Here is a 13,209-nt window from a genome sequence, read left to right on the forward strand (position 1 = left end):
GAGCGCACACTCCACACTGTGAGAACTCATTGTTTGATGCGTCTTGCTTCTTTGACAAACTTGCCTAAGACAAAGTTTTACACTCATTTTAAAATCGCCGAAAAGCTTTTGATTTTTTTCACCAACCGTCTAAGCTTTATACAAATTTTTATGCGACCTTGAAACGGATTACTTTGTTTTGCAATGAATGGGCCCGATCTCCGACGGAACAAGCATTTCAGTTAGCAGCTGGAGGAACTTTGCTTCAGTTTTAACGAAAGTCACGCCCGTGATGCAAATAGCAAGGCAGATGTAGCATTCAGATTTTCTTGACTCGATGTTCTCAACAAATGAAAATGGGGAGAGCACAAGCTGTTGATTATTAAAAAAATATAATAATAACGAATTTTTCTGAATGATCAAATACAGACATTATACAAAACAACTTCTTTCGTAACAACAAATTGTGATCATTCGAGAGAGAGCACCAAAAAGGCCGTTGGCCTGTCAAGTGGTGCCTCCAGAGCAAAATATGAACTAGCTAGTGTAAAGACTGACTGCATATTCAAGTTTTAATATATATAGGAATTGTCAACTAAGCCTATTTTTTTTCACCAAAATGCATTCAATAATTCTTTATTTAGTAAAATATAATTATCTCGAAACATATGTAAGAAACATTCCGTTCCTTCTGTTTTTAAATTTACAATTTCTTGAATAAATGAAAAATCAAGTCTTGCGATTATGTTGAAAAGATTTCTTACACGTTCAGTTATTGATTTTCTTACATGTGTAGTGTTTTTGTTTATTGTTTTCAATTTCTTAATTCTATGTTCTGTTGAAAGAACTGCATTTAATTCGTTATCCGATATTATTCGCGTTTTTAAATTTTTTGCTTCTGACATATGTTTTTTACTAGTTGTTTCGATAGCTCATATACATGGAGCTCAAAAACTGAGAAGATTTTGAAGTTCTGCCTAATTTCTGACAAATCAACCCCCTTTTTTAATGAGAAAATTAACCGTAATATCCTGTTTTGTGCCCAATCAATTTTCTTAAGATCTGTCTTGTTGCCACAGCCGTAAACTAAGACACCATATTGCTCAATGGGCTGGACATAAGTTTTATATAACTTCACAAGTGTTGGTCGTCGAAAAAATTTTTTGAATTGGAACATAGCGGCTGAGACTTGAGTTACTTTGATCTTAACTTGTTTAATGTGTTCCTTAAAGTTTAGCTGGTTGTCTAAATAAACCCCTAAATATTTCAAATTTTCACTAATCTTCAATTTGTGGTTAAGTATTTCTAGATGATCACATGTGTTCTTTTCATTGGTCATCATTAAAGACGATTTTTCATCATTAATTGTTAATTTGTTTGCTGTCATCCATTCAAAAACTCTTGTTAGGCAATTTTTGTAATTTTCGTTTCCATTTTTTAGCGATCCATAAATGTTAGTGTCATCAGCAAATAAGGTTACTTTGTTATCATTGCAAACTGATGGAAGGTCGTTAATATATATCAAAAACAGTAGAGGACCCAGTACTGAGCCTTGTGGGACGCCACAGTTTACCAGTAGTTTATCCGATTTCTTATTTCCAGTTTCAACATATTGTTTCCTATCTTCTAGAAAAGACTTCAAAATGTTGTGAGCAGGTCCGCGCAATCCATATTTGTAACATTTGGTTAGTAGGTAACTGTGATTCACTGTATCAAAAGCCTTTGTCAGATCAATGAAAGCACAGCACGTCGGTTCTTGTTTATTCATGTTATTCCTTGAATATTCAACAACTTCCATTACAGCATCAATTTACTTTTCTTTGATTGAAACCCAAATTGTTCTTTTGATAAAATGTCATATTTTATAAGAAAACCAATAAATCTTCTGTATAATATTTTTTCAAGAACTTTCCCGAAGACTGGCAATAGTGATATAGGTCTATAGTTCGATGGATCCAATTTGTTGCCTTTGGTTTTGTAGAGAGGGAAAACTTTTGCTACTTTTAAGCATTTTGGAAAGTATTGCTGTTGTAAGCATCTGTTGAATAAAATTGTTAGTGGTTCACAAACTGCATGATTTACTTACTTTAGGAGAACATTACTCAATTTGTAGCAATCAGTTGATTTTTTGCTTTTCAAATTTTTAATGATATTGAAAACTTCTGTGCTTGACGTCTTTTCGAGAACTATACTGCTTTGAATGGTTTTCACTGTCTTCAGGTAATCAATTTCTTTGTGACGTTTTTCTAATTCTCTGCCAATAGTAACAAGAAAATAATTCAACTTATCCACATCAACCTGGCAAATATGGTTTTGTTTTTCTTCTTTGATATCTTTCACTAAGGTAAAAAGTGTTTTCGAGTTTTTCTGACTGCTTACTTTTTGCTCAAAAAAGTTTGTTTTATGCAACCTCCATAGAGCTTTAAGTCTATTACTCAGAACACGATGTTGTTCTTTCACTTCCGCTCTGCCTGTTGCAATGTATTTCTGCCAAAGTTTACGTTTCTTTGTAGCTAAATTCTTCACATGATTGTTGACCCATTGTTTATCCCTTTTAAAATTGTTAGTGGTTACATCCTTAGCGGGAATAATTTTTTCTTTTGCTTCATAAACAATTTCTTGAATTAAAGAAAAACACTCATCAATTGCTACAGATTCCAAATCATTTTTTATTTTTCTGCAGTTTTTGAAAACCTCAAAATTGACATCTATTCTAACTTCCTCGTCAGACAGTTTGTGTAGCTGATTCAAAACGAAGATTTTTTCTTTATTTACTTCCAAAAACAATTTTTGAGAAGTAAAGATAACAGTATAGTGGTCAGTTAATTCGCTTTTGATAATTTTAGTTTCAATGTTTGAAAAAAACAAGTCAATTGCTGTTTTAGATTGTCTGGTTTCACGAGTACAAAAACCCTGATTAAAACAAAGTTCCAGACCTAGTAAACGAAAATAATCGCAAACTTTTTCAGCGTTTCGACTTGATATTAACATGTCTACGTTAAAATCACCACAAACTATGTGTGTATAATCAAGAGTATTTAGATCAGTAAAATGAGTATCTAGTACTTCTACAAAATTATCAATTGCGTAATTGGGTGCCTTATACAGTACAGTCACATAAATTCTCTCTTTCTCTGAGTGCAATTGCATGGTCAAAACTTGTACATGTTTGTTTGTTGTTTTCTTTACTTCGTTACTTTCATACTTATTACCAACATAAAGAGCTACACCCCCTCCTCTCGTTTCTCTGTCACATCGAAGCAATTTTCCATACCCATTTAAATTGTATGCATTTGGTGAACAATTTTCTTTGCACCATGTTTCAGTGAGAGCTATAACAGTAGGTTTGGATTGTACACTTTCAATCAAAACTTCTAGCAGTTCAAAGTTTTTGTGTATCGATCGTACATTTTGAAGAAAAATTGTAAACTCCATGAGCATTAAGAATCTTCGCGCGCTCAGATTTGATGATGATTTACGTTCTTCAATTTTTAAGGTTTGTTATCATTTCACTTAATAAGTTTAATGAAAAAATCTGGTTATTTCTTTTTTTTTTGAAAAAAATGCTAGCAGACTGCGGAAGTCGCAGTAGCTGTTTATAGTAACTGATTTGAATAAGGGTTTGCCGTTCTGGATTCTCGCGAAAGTCGCAAGACCAAATGGACTGGCTTTTAGTTTTTTCTAACGAGCAATAGAAAGAACATTTTACCGCGGAAGTTGCAGTATTTGTTTTTTTACCTATGAATCCGTCTTCTACCAAACAAAATCACAGACAGATAAAAAAGTTAAAAATTATCCAGTTTAATTGCAAGTGTTTTTTATGCCTAGCTCAATTGAATGTTCAACTAACAAAAATAGTATGAAATATGAGGTTTTCTTTTTTTTTACCTTTTCCTAATTTTCATATTTTGCTCCGAGACAACAGAAAATATTTAGTTCTATAGAATTTATATGATTCATCAAACGAAAAGTTTAGGATTACACAACTCAGTAACACGAGGACAACAATTGAAGCTAGCATCAATTATATGTTAACACAAGGCAAACATTGTATAAACATTTACTCAGCACCCAATTTTTCTCCCATCATTTTTTTTTTGCTCAGGTGACAAGGACGCATATAGTCTTAATACTCGTTCCTCATCAGTCAATATTTCTCGATGCATGCGTTTTTGAGTGTTTTTAGTGCAATTGCATTTGCGCCTGTTCTATCCCTATTTGCCATGACAGGATTTTGCAGCTTTTCGAGATCAATTGCATCATTTACTTTCACGTACTTGTTATTTCCATTAGTGCCTTTACATAAAACTGAAACCTGACAGTTGTTAGTCACAGTAATTAAGTTTTTATTCTCAGCAAGTTTCTTTATAAACATATCCAATGGTGGCAATCGCTCTTCCATCCATATGTTTTTTCCATTTAGGTCGTTTTTCAGAGTTTTGAGCATTCTTCTGTTTTTGTAAATTTCAATCTTGTCATTGAAATGCACAAATTTTACAATGATTGATGGCATCAGATTGTTTAGCAAAGGTCCTGGTCCCGGTAGAATATGTTAGGAGTTTTTCTGACTGCTTACTTTTTGCTCAAAAAAGTTTGTTTTATGCAACCTGCATAGAGCTTTAAGTCTATTACTCAGCACACGATGTTGTTCTTTCACTTCCGCTCTGCCTGTTGCAATGTATTTCTGCCAAAGTTTACTTTTCTTTGTAGCTAAATTCTTCACATGATTGTTGACCCATTGTTTATCCCTTTTAAAATTGTTAGTGGTTACTTCCTTAGCGGGAATAATTTTTTCTTTCGCTTCATAAACAATTTCTTGAATTAAAGAAAAACACTCATCAATTGCTACAGATTCCAAATCATTTTTTAATTTTTCTGCAGTTTTTGAAAACTTCAAAATTGACATCTATTCTAACTTCCTCGTCAGACAGTTTGTGTAGCTGATTCAAAACGAAGGTTTTTCTTTATCTACTTCCAAAAACGATTTTTGAGAAGTAAAGATAACAGTATAGTGGTCAGTTAAGTCGCTTTGATAATTTTGGTTTCACTTTCAATGTTTGAAAAAAACAAGTCAATTGCTGTTTTAGATTGTCTGGTTTCACGAGTACAAAAACCCTGATTAAAACAAAGTTCCAGACATAGTAAACGAAAATAATCGCAAACTTTTTCAGCGTTTCGACTTGATATTAACATGTCTACGTTAAAATCACCACAAACTTTGTGTGTATAATCAAGAGTATTTAGATCAGTAAAATGAGTATCTAGTACTTCTACAAAATTATTAATTGCGTAATTGGGTGCCTTATACAGTACAGTCACATAAATTCTCTCTTTCTCTGAGTGCAATTGCATGGTCAAAACTTGTACATGTTTGTTTGTTGTTTTCTTTACTTCGTTACTTTCATACTTATTACCAACATAAAGAGCTACACCCCCTCCTCTCGTTTCTCTGTCACATCGAAGCAATTTTCCATACCCATTTAAATTGTATGCATTTGGTGAACAATTTTCTTTGCACCATGTTTCAGTGAGAGCTATAACAGTAGGTTTGGATTGTACACTTTCAATCAAAACTTCTAGCAGTTCAAAGTTTTTGTGTATCGATCGTACATTTTGAAGAAAAATTGTAAACTCCATGAGCATTAAGAATCTTCGCGCGCTCAGATTTGATGAAGATTTACGTTCTTCAATTTTTAAGGTTTGTTATCATTTCACTTAATAAGTTTAATGAAAAAATCTGGTTATTTCTTTTTTTTTGAAAAAAATGCTAGCAGACTGCGGAAGTCGCAGTAGCTGTTTATAGTAACTGATTTGAATAAGGGTTTGCCGTTCTGGATTCTCGCGAAAGTCGCAAGACCAAATGGACTGGCTTTTAGTTTTTTCTAACGAGCAATAGAAAGAACATTTTACCGCGGAAGTTGCAGTATTTGTTTTTTTACCTATGAATCCGTCTTCTACCAAACAAAATCACAGACAGATAAAAAAGTTAAAAATTATCCAGTTTAATTGCAAGTGTTTTTTATGCCTAGCTCAATTGAATGTTCAACTAACAAAAATAGTATGAAATATGAGGTTTTCTTTTTTTTACCTTTTCCTAATTTTCATATTTTGCTCCGAGACAACAGAAAATATTTAGTTCTATAGAATTTATATGATTCATCAAACGAAAAGTTTAGGATTACACAACTCAGTAACACGAGGACAACAATTGAAGCTAGCATCAATTATATGTTAACACAAGGCAAACATTGTATAAACATTTACTCAGCACCCAATTTTTCTCCCATCATTTTTTTTTTGCTCAGGTGACAAGGACGCATATAGTCTTAATACTCGTTCCTCATCAGTCAATATTTCTCGATGCATGCGTTTTTGAGTGGTTTTAGTGCAATTGCATTTGCGCCTGTTCTATCCCTATTTACCATGACAGGATTTTGCAGCTTTTCGAGATCAATTGCATCATTTACTTTCACGTACTTGTTATTTCCATTAGTGCCTTTACATAAAACTGAAACCTGACAGTTGTTAGTCACAGTAATTAAGTTTTTATTCTCAGCAAGTTTCTTGATAAACATATCCAATGGTGGCAATCGCTCTTCCATCCATATGTTTTTTCCATTTAGGTCGTTTTTCAGAGTTTTGAGCATTCTTCTGTTTTTGTAAATTTCAATCTTGTCATTGAAATGCACAAATTTTACAATGATTGATGGCATCAGATTGTTTAGCAAAGGTCCTGGTCCCGGTAGAATATGTTAGGAGTTTTTCTGACTGCTTACTTTTTGCTCAAAAAAGTTTGTTTTATGCAACCTGCATAGAGCTTTAAGTCTATTACTCAGCACACGATGTTGTTCTTTCACTTCCGCTCTGCCTGTTGCAATGTATTTCTGCCAAAGTTTACTTTTCTTTGTAGCTAAATTCTTCACATGATTGTTGACCCATTGTTTATCCCTTTTAAAATTGTTAGTGGTTACTTCCTTAGCGGGAATAATTTTTTCTTTCGCTTCATAAACAATTTCTTGAATTAAAGAAAAACACTCAATTGCTACAGATTCCAAATCATTTTTTAATTTTTCTGCAGTTTTTGAAAACTTCAAAATTGACATCTATTCTAACTTCCTCGTCAGACAGTTTGTGTAGCTGATTCAAAACGAAGGTTTTTCTTTATCTACTTCCAAAAACGATTTTTGAGAAGTAAAGATAACAGTATAGTGGTCAGTTAAGTCGCTTTGATAATTTTGGTTTCACTTTCAATGTTTGAAAAAAACAAGTCAATTGCTGTTTTAGATTGTCTGGTTTCACGAGTACAAAAACCCTGATTAAAACAAAGTTCCAGACATAGTAAACGAAAATAATCGCAAACTTTTTCAGCGTTTCGACTTGATATTAACATGTCTACGTTAAAATCACCACAAACTTTGTGTGTATAATCAAGAGTATTTAGATCAGTAAAATGAGTATCTAGTACTTCTACAAAATTATTAATTGCGTAATTGGGTGCCTTATACAGTACAGTCACATAAATTCTCTCTTTCTCTGAGTGCAATTGCATGGTCAAAACTCGTACATGTTTGTTTGTTGTTTTCTTTACTTCGTTACTTTCATACTTATTACCAACATAAAGAGCTACACCCCCTCCTCTCGTTTCTCTGTCACATCGAAGCAATTTTCCATACCCATTTAAATTGTATGCATTTGGTGAACAATTTTCTTTGCACCATGTTTCAGTGAGAGCTATAACAGTAGGTTTGGATTGTACACTTTCAATCAAAACTTCTAGCAGTTCAAAGTTTTTGTGTATCGATCGTACATTTTGAAGAAAAATTGTAAACTCCATGAGCATTAAGAATCTTCGCGCGCTCAGATTTGATGAAGATTTACGTTCTTCAATTTTTAAGGTTTGTTATCATTTCACTTAATAAGTTTAATGAAAAAATCTGGTTATTTCTTTTTTTTGAAAAAAATGCTAGCAGACTGCGGAAGTCGCAGTAGCTGTTTATAGTAACTGATTTGAATAAGGGTTTGCCGTTCTGGATTCTCGCGAAAGTCGCAAGACCAAATGGACTGGCTTTTAGTTTTTTCTAACGAGCAATAGAAAGAACATTTTACCGCGGAAGTCGCAGTATTTGTTTTTTTACCTATGAATCCGTCTTCTACCAAACAAAATCACAGACAGATAAAAAAGTTAAAAATTATCCAGTTTAATTGCAAGTGTTTTTTATGCCTAGCTCAATTGAATGTTCAACTAACAAAAATAGTATGAAATATGAGGTTTTCTTTTTTTTTACCTTTTCCTAATTTTCATATTTTGCTCCGAGACAACAGAAAATATTTAGTTCTATAGAATTTATATGATTCATCAAACGAAAAGTTTAGGATTACACAACTCAGTAACACGAGGACAACAATTGAAGCTAGCATCAATTATATGTTAACACAAGGCAAACATTGTATAAACATTTACTCAGCACCCAATTTTTCTCCCATCATTTTTTTTGCTCAGGTGACAAGGACGCATATAGTCTTAATACTCGTTCCTCATCAGTCAATATTTCTCGATGCATGCGTTTTTTGTTGTTTTTTAGTGCAATTGCATTTGAGCCTGTTCTATCCCTATTTGCCATGACAGGATTTTGCAGCTTTTCGAGATCAATTGCATCATTTACTTTCACGTACTTGTTATTTTCATTAGTGCCTTTACATAAAACTGAAACCTGACAGTTGTTAGTCACAGTAATTAAGTTTTTATTCTCAGCAAGTTTCTTGATAAACATATCCAATGGTGGCAATCGCTCTTTCATCCATATGTTTTTTCCATTTAGGTCGTTTTTCAGAGTTTTGAGCATTCTTCTGTTTTTGTAAATTTCAATCTTGTCATTGAAATGCACAAATTTTACAATGATTGATGGCATCAGATTGTTTAGCAAAGGTCCTGGTCCCGGTAGAATAAGAAAAGCCTTTAATTGGCTTTCAGTTGTTTGTACGTCATCTTTTTTGTATAGTCGATTCAAAAAAAACCAACAGTTCCTTGAGAAAACTATCCGGATTTCGCGCATCAAAGGGTGGGTTATCAATTATAATTGAATCCTTGCTCAGATACCTTTCTTGAAGCCTTAACCTGACATCAATTGCAGAAATGAAGTCCCAAACTTCAGCTAGTTGCTTGTTGGTTTCTTCTTTTTGAGCCCTAACCATCTCCACAACTGTCCTGATAGCAGCCCTCGTTGATTCCTCAGGTATTTGGTTGATAACGTTTTCAATGTTGACATCCATTATCAATTAACACAACAATATTTGATCTTAAATGAAAGATAAAGTCCAAAAAATAGAGAATGTTTGAAGCGCAACGAAGTTCTAAAATATCGTATATCACCCAATGATCAGCCAAATGTTAAACTGCGTCGTTTTTTGCTAAGCCTTGATAGTAGTGACCAGTTTACCGTCTCAAAACTCAAGTGATTACGAGATGAAACGAGTGCAGACAATTCTGTCAAAAGTGTTGATTTCATTACTGTTTTCATCTGTCTTCACGCGATTTGGTCAATGTTTTTAATAGTAATTTATTTTTACTGCTTTTTTGGAACGCTCGACTCAATACCATACAGTGTTTGAATTCTTCTTTAAGATGTTTTTTTCGTTTTGTTTGAATTATTGTATTGGCAATTTAAATTCTATTCTGAGGTAGAAGTCAAAGTTGACTTCTGATTGCGTGAAAAATAGTTTGAATAATTGGCCTTGATCAAATTTTGAATTAAGTGTTGTAGCCCTATGTTTTTTCTACAATTTCTTCTTATAGATTTTACTACTAAAAGCCATGATAAAGTCATTTGAAGGTCGCTGGGAACTTATCCACGCTCGTTAACTACTTTTTGGAGCAGTTTTGCGTTTTGATTTCTGTCTGTTAAATCATTTTCATTCTTCGTTTGTTTTGTTTTGCTGAATGCGCAAATTATGCTGTTGTTAGAATAACAGGAATTTTTATTTGTAAATTATCAGATGCTTCAAAAGTTTTTTTCTGGAATTTCTTCTTGAATTAAATTGCGACAGGGTGAAGAATTTTGGGAAGATATAGCAAATAGATAATTACATGCAAAAATTCAGACTGATGATGGTAGATAGCCTGGCTGATACCAAAAGGGGTTTTGATATCTCTAACTGTTTCATTCGTATTCTTAATAGAAGGAAATATTTTCCTATTTTTATCCAAAATGGCGAGTCTGAGAATTACATAATGTTGATACATATAATCCTTTATCCATCTGCAAAATAACAAAAAAACAATGATTCTAAATTTTTTCTTGCGGTTTTCACTTTCGTGTGAAAGAGGTTTTAATCAATTATTGTAGTCTTTTCTCAACCTTTTCGATAGTTTTGCCCTTGATCTAAATGTTGCCGACTCAAGTTACTCTCATTCAGTTTTTATTACAGTTAAATTCTGAATAGGAGCCAATTGAGTAGACAAAATTCAAATATGTCAAACTTTGTTCCATTTTCCATTTTATTTTGTTATTGTCTATAGGAAGCTATAATAGCATCTTTTGAGGACCATTTCAAGCCCCCGCTATTAGCCTCTCACCCCCATCACTCCAAGCTCAAGCCCTCTACTAAAAAGGACACCCTGACTGTTGTTTGATTCGAAAATTTTTATTCTTAATCGATGTTAAAGCAACTGAAGAAAAGCAAAATACCTTTTCATTCTCTTAAAAAACAAATGTTGTTACCGGCAATTTCAAGTGAGGAGTTACTGTCGTTGTTTGTGAACTCGAAATGAAACAATTGCATACAATTCAGTCTAAAATATTGATTTCATGGAGGTTTTATCTCTCTTCGCGCAATTTGGCCGTTTTATTGTTAGTTTATTGTTATTGCTGTTTTTGGAACACTCGAATCAGTACCCTAATCAGTTTTTGGAACACTCGAATCATTTTTTGTCCTCTATTTTGAGCAGATCTATTTTGTTTTGTTTGAGTTTTGTAGCGGCAATTTCAATTCTATTCTGGAAAGCAATATTGACTTCTCATTATGCAAAAAAAAGTTTGATTAATTGGCCTTGATCAAGTTTCGAATTAATTATTGTAGTCCTATATGTTTTTCTACAAAATTTTTATAGTTTACTATAAAGGCCAAATGAAAAGTTCGACGAAACGGTGTTTTTATCAATTTAATACAGAATATTTTATTTGATACACAATCTTTTTTTCATCTGTACAAAAAGAAAATAAAAAAACAACGGTGCTAAATTACTTTTTTGCTGGTTTTTGTTTTGCTTTTTTTGCGGTTTTAAGTAATCATTGTTGTTTTTTTCAACCTTTCAATTGAGTTTTGTTCATGATTTAATTGTTGCTGACTCGAGTTACTCTTATTCGGAATTTAATAAATAAATGCTGAGTAAGAGCCATTTGAGTCGGCAAAATTCAGATATCAAATGTGTCGAATAGGTTGCATTTTCCTTTTTAATTTGTAGTTGTCTATTGGAAGCTATAATAGCTTCTTTTGGGGCCGATTTGAAGCCCCCCGATTTTAGCCTCTCACCTCATTACTCCTAGATGAAGCCGGCTACTATAACACGGACACCGTGGCTGTTGGTCGATTCGACGTTTTATTAATTGCGCTCAAACGATGTTTGCTGTAATTATATTAGTACTGTCGGTCTTTTTATGCGATTTTTCGCTTGACCGATTGTTCGTCTGGCCAATTTGACTTTTTTTTACTCAAAAACAGGATAAAAAGGTAGCGCCCAGCGGGAGACTTTTTGGAGACTTATACTTATGGTATGAAGGGCGGTTCTTAGAGGTAGAAGACGCCCACACTTTTGCTCCCAAACCCACCCCGCTTTTGCCCCCCCCCCTGCCCCCCCCCCCCACCCCACTGTTGCCGCACCCCCATCAGACCCCCGGAGCACCCCCCGCCCTCCCCCCGGTGGCTAGCTACTGGCGAACAACCGCTCGCTAAATACACGCAAATTTATACTAATTTTCTTAATTTTTGTACTAATTTTTACCGTAACTCATTATCTAACCCCAGAGGAGGTTCCTTGGCTCTTGAGGCTGGAGAAACCTAAAAAACGACAAAATTTTCAATTTTCAAAAAAGCAAGTTTAATTAAAAAATGCTAAAACTTGTGATATTAAAAAGTTGAAAACTATTCCATGGAATATTAAAATTTTTAAGTAACTTATCCAAAACTTAAGGAGTTTTTCTGGACCCTGCCTCTGGAAAGATTTGAGTAATGTACATTACTCACATCTTTCCGGAGGCAGGGTTCAAAAAACCTCCTTGAGTTTTGGATAAGTTACTTAAAAAATTTAATATTCCATGGAATAGTTTTCAATTTTTTAATAACACAAATTTTAGCTTTTTTGATAAAACTTGCTTTTTTCAAAAAAAAAACTGAAAAAAAATTTGTCGTTTTTTAGGTTTCTCCAGCCTCAAGACTCTCTCCAGTTTGTGATAAAAAGTTTATCACAAACTTTTTATTATCATAAATTTTAGCAATTTGTTTTTATAAAACTTGCGTTTTTTGAGTTTTCTGAAATGCTTTTTCAGCCTCAATAGCCAAATAACCTCCTGTAGGGTTTGATAATTAGTTACTGCATAATTTCTAGATGTAATAAGATGTTTTTAGTGATTTTCTTATAAAAAAATTAGCAATTCTTTAAAAAATATTGGCTATTTTTCAAGTTTTTCGGAATGTTTGATTTAATTTCCGGCACCAGGGTTGCTGGGCCTCCTCCAAGGTTTGATACTAAGCTGTTGCATAGTTTCTAAGGTTAATGGAATGGATATCAGTGTTTTAATGACTTCCGCTCTAGAAATTTTGTGATGTAATGTAATTTTTCAAATTATTGGAAACTTGTCCTCATTTTCCAGGTTTGTGGATATTTATGAGCCTGTGAAACTATTTAAAGCTTGATAGGGATACTGGATAGTCTTTTGAGACAATGAAAATGTTTTGAAGATTTTTATATCTTTAATTTTAGCAAGATTTTATATCCATCCCCCCACTGCGCTTTTGCCCCCCACCCCAAGGTTTCCTCACCCCCATCAGCCAACTGGAACACCGTCCCAAACCCCCACCCTCCTTCCTCGGTGGCTAGCTACTGACGAACAACCACTCGCTAAAAACACGGAAATTTATACTAATTTTCACCATCTTTTTTTAAGCATTGTGTCTTTCTATCTGCCCTAGGCGTCAAGGAACCTCCTCTAGGGTTTGATACTTTGTTGCTGCATA

This window comes from Convolutriloba macropyga, chromosome 2, assembly GCF_964194025.1.
Source record: "Convolutriloba macropyga chromosome 2, txConMacr16.3, whole genome shotgun sequence".
NCBI lineage: Eukaryota > Metazoa > Xenacoelomorpha > Acoela > Convolutidae > Convolutriloba > Convolutriloba macropyga.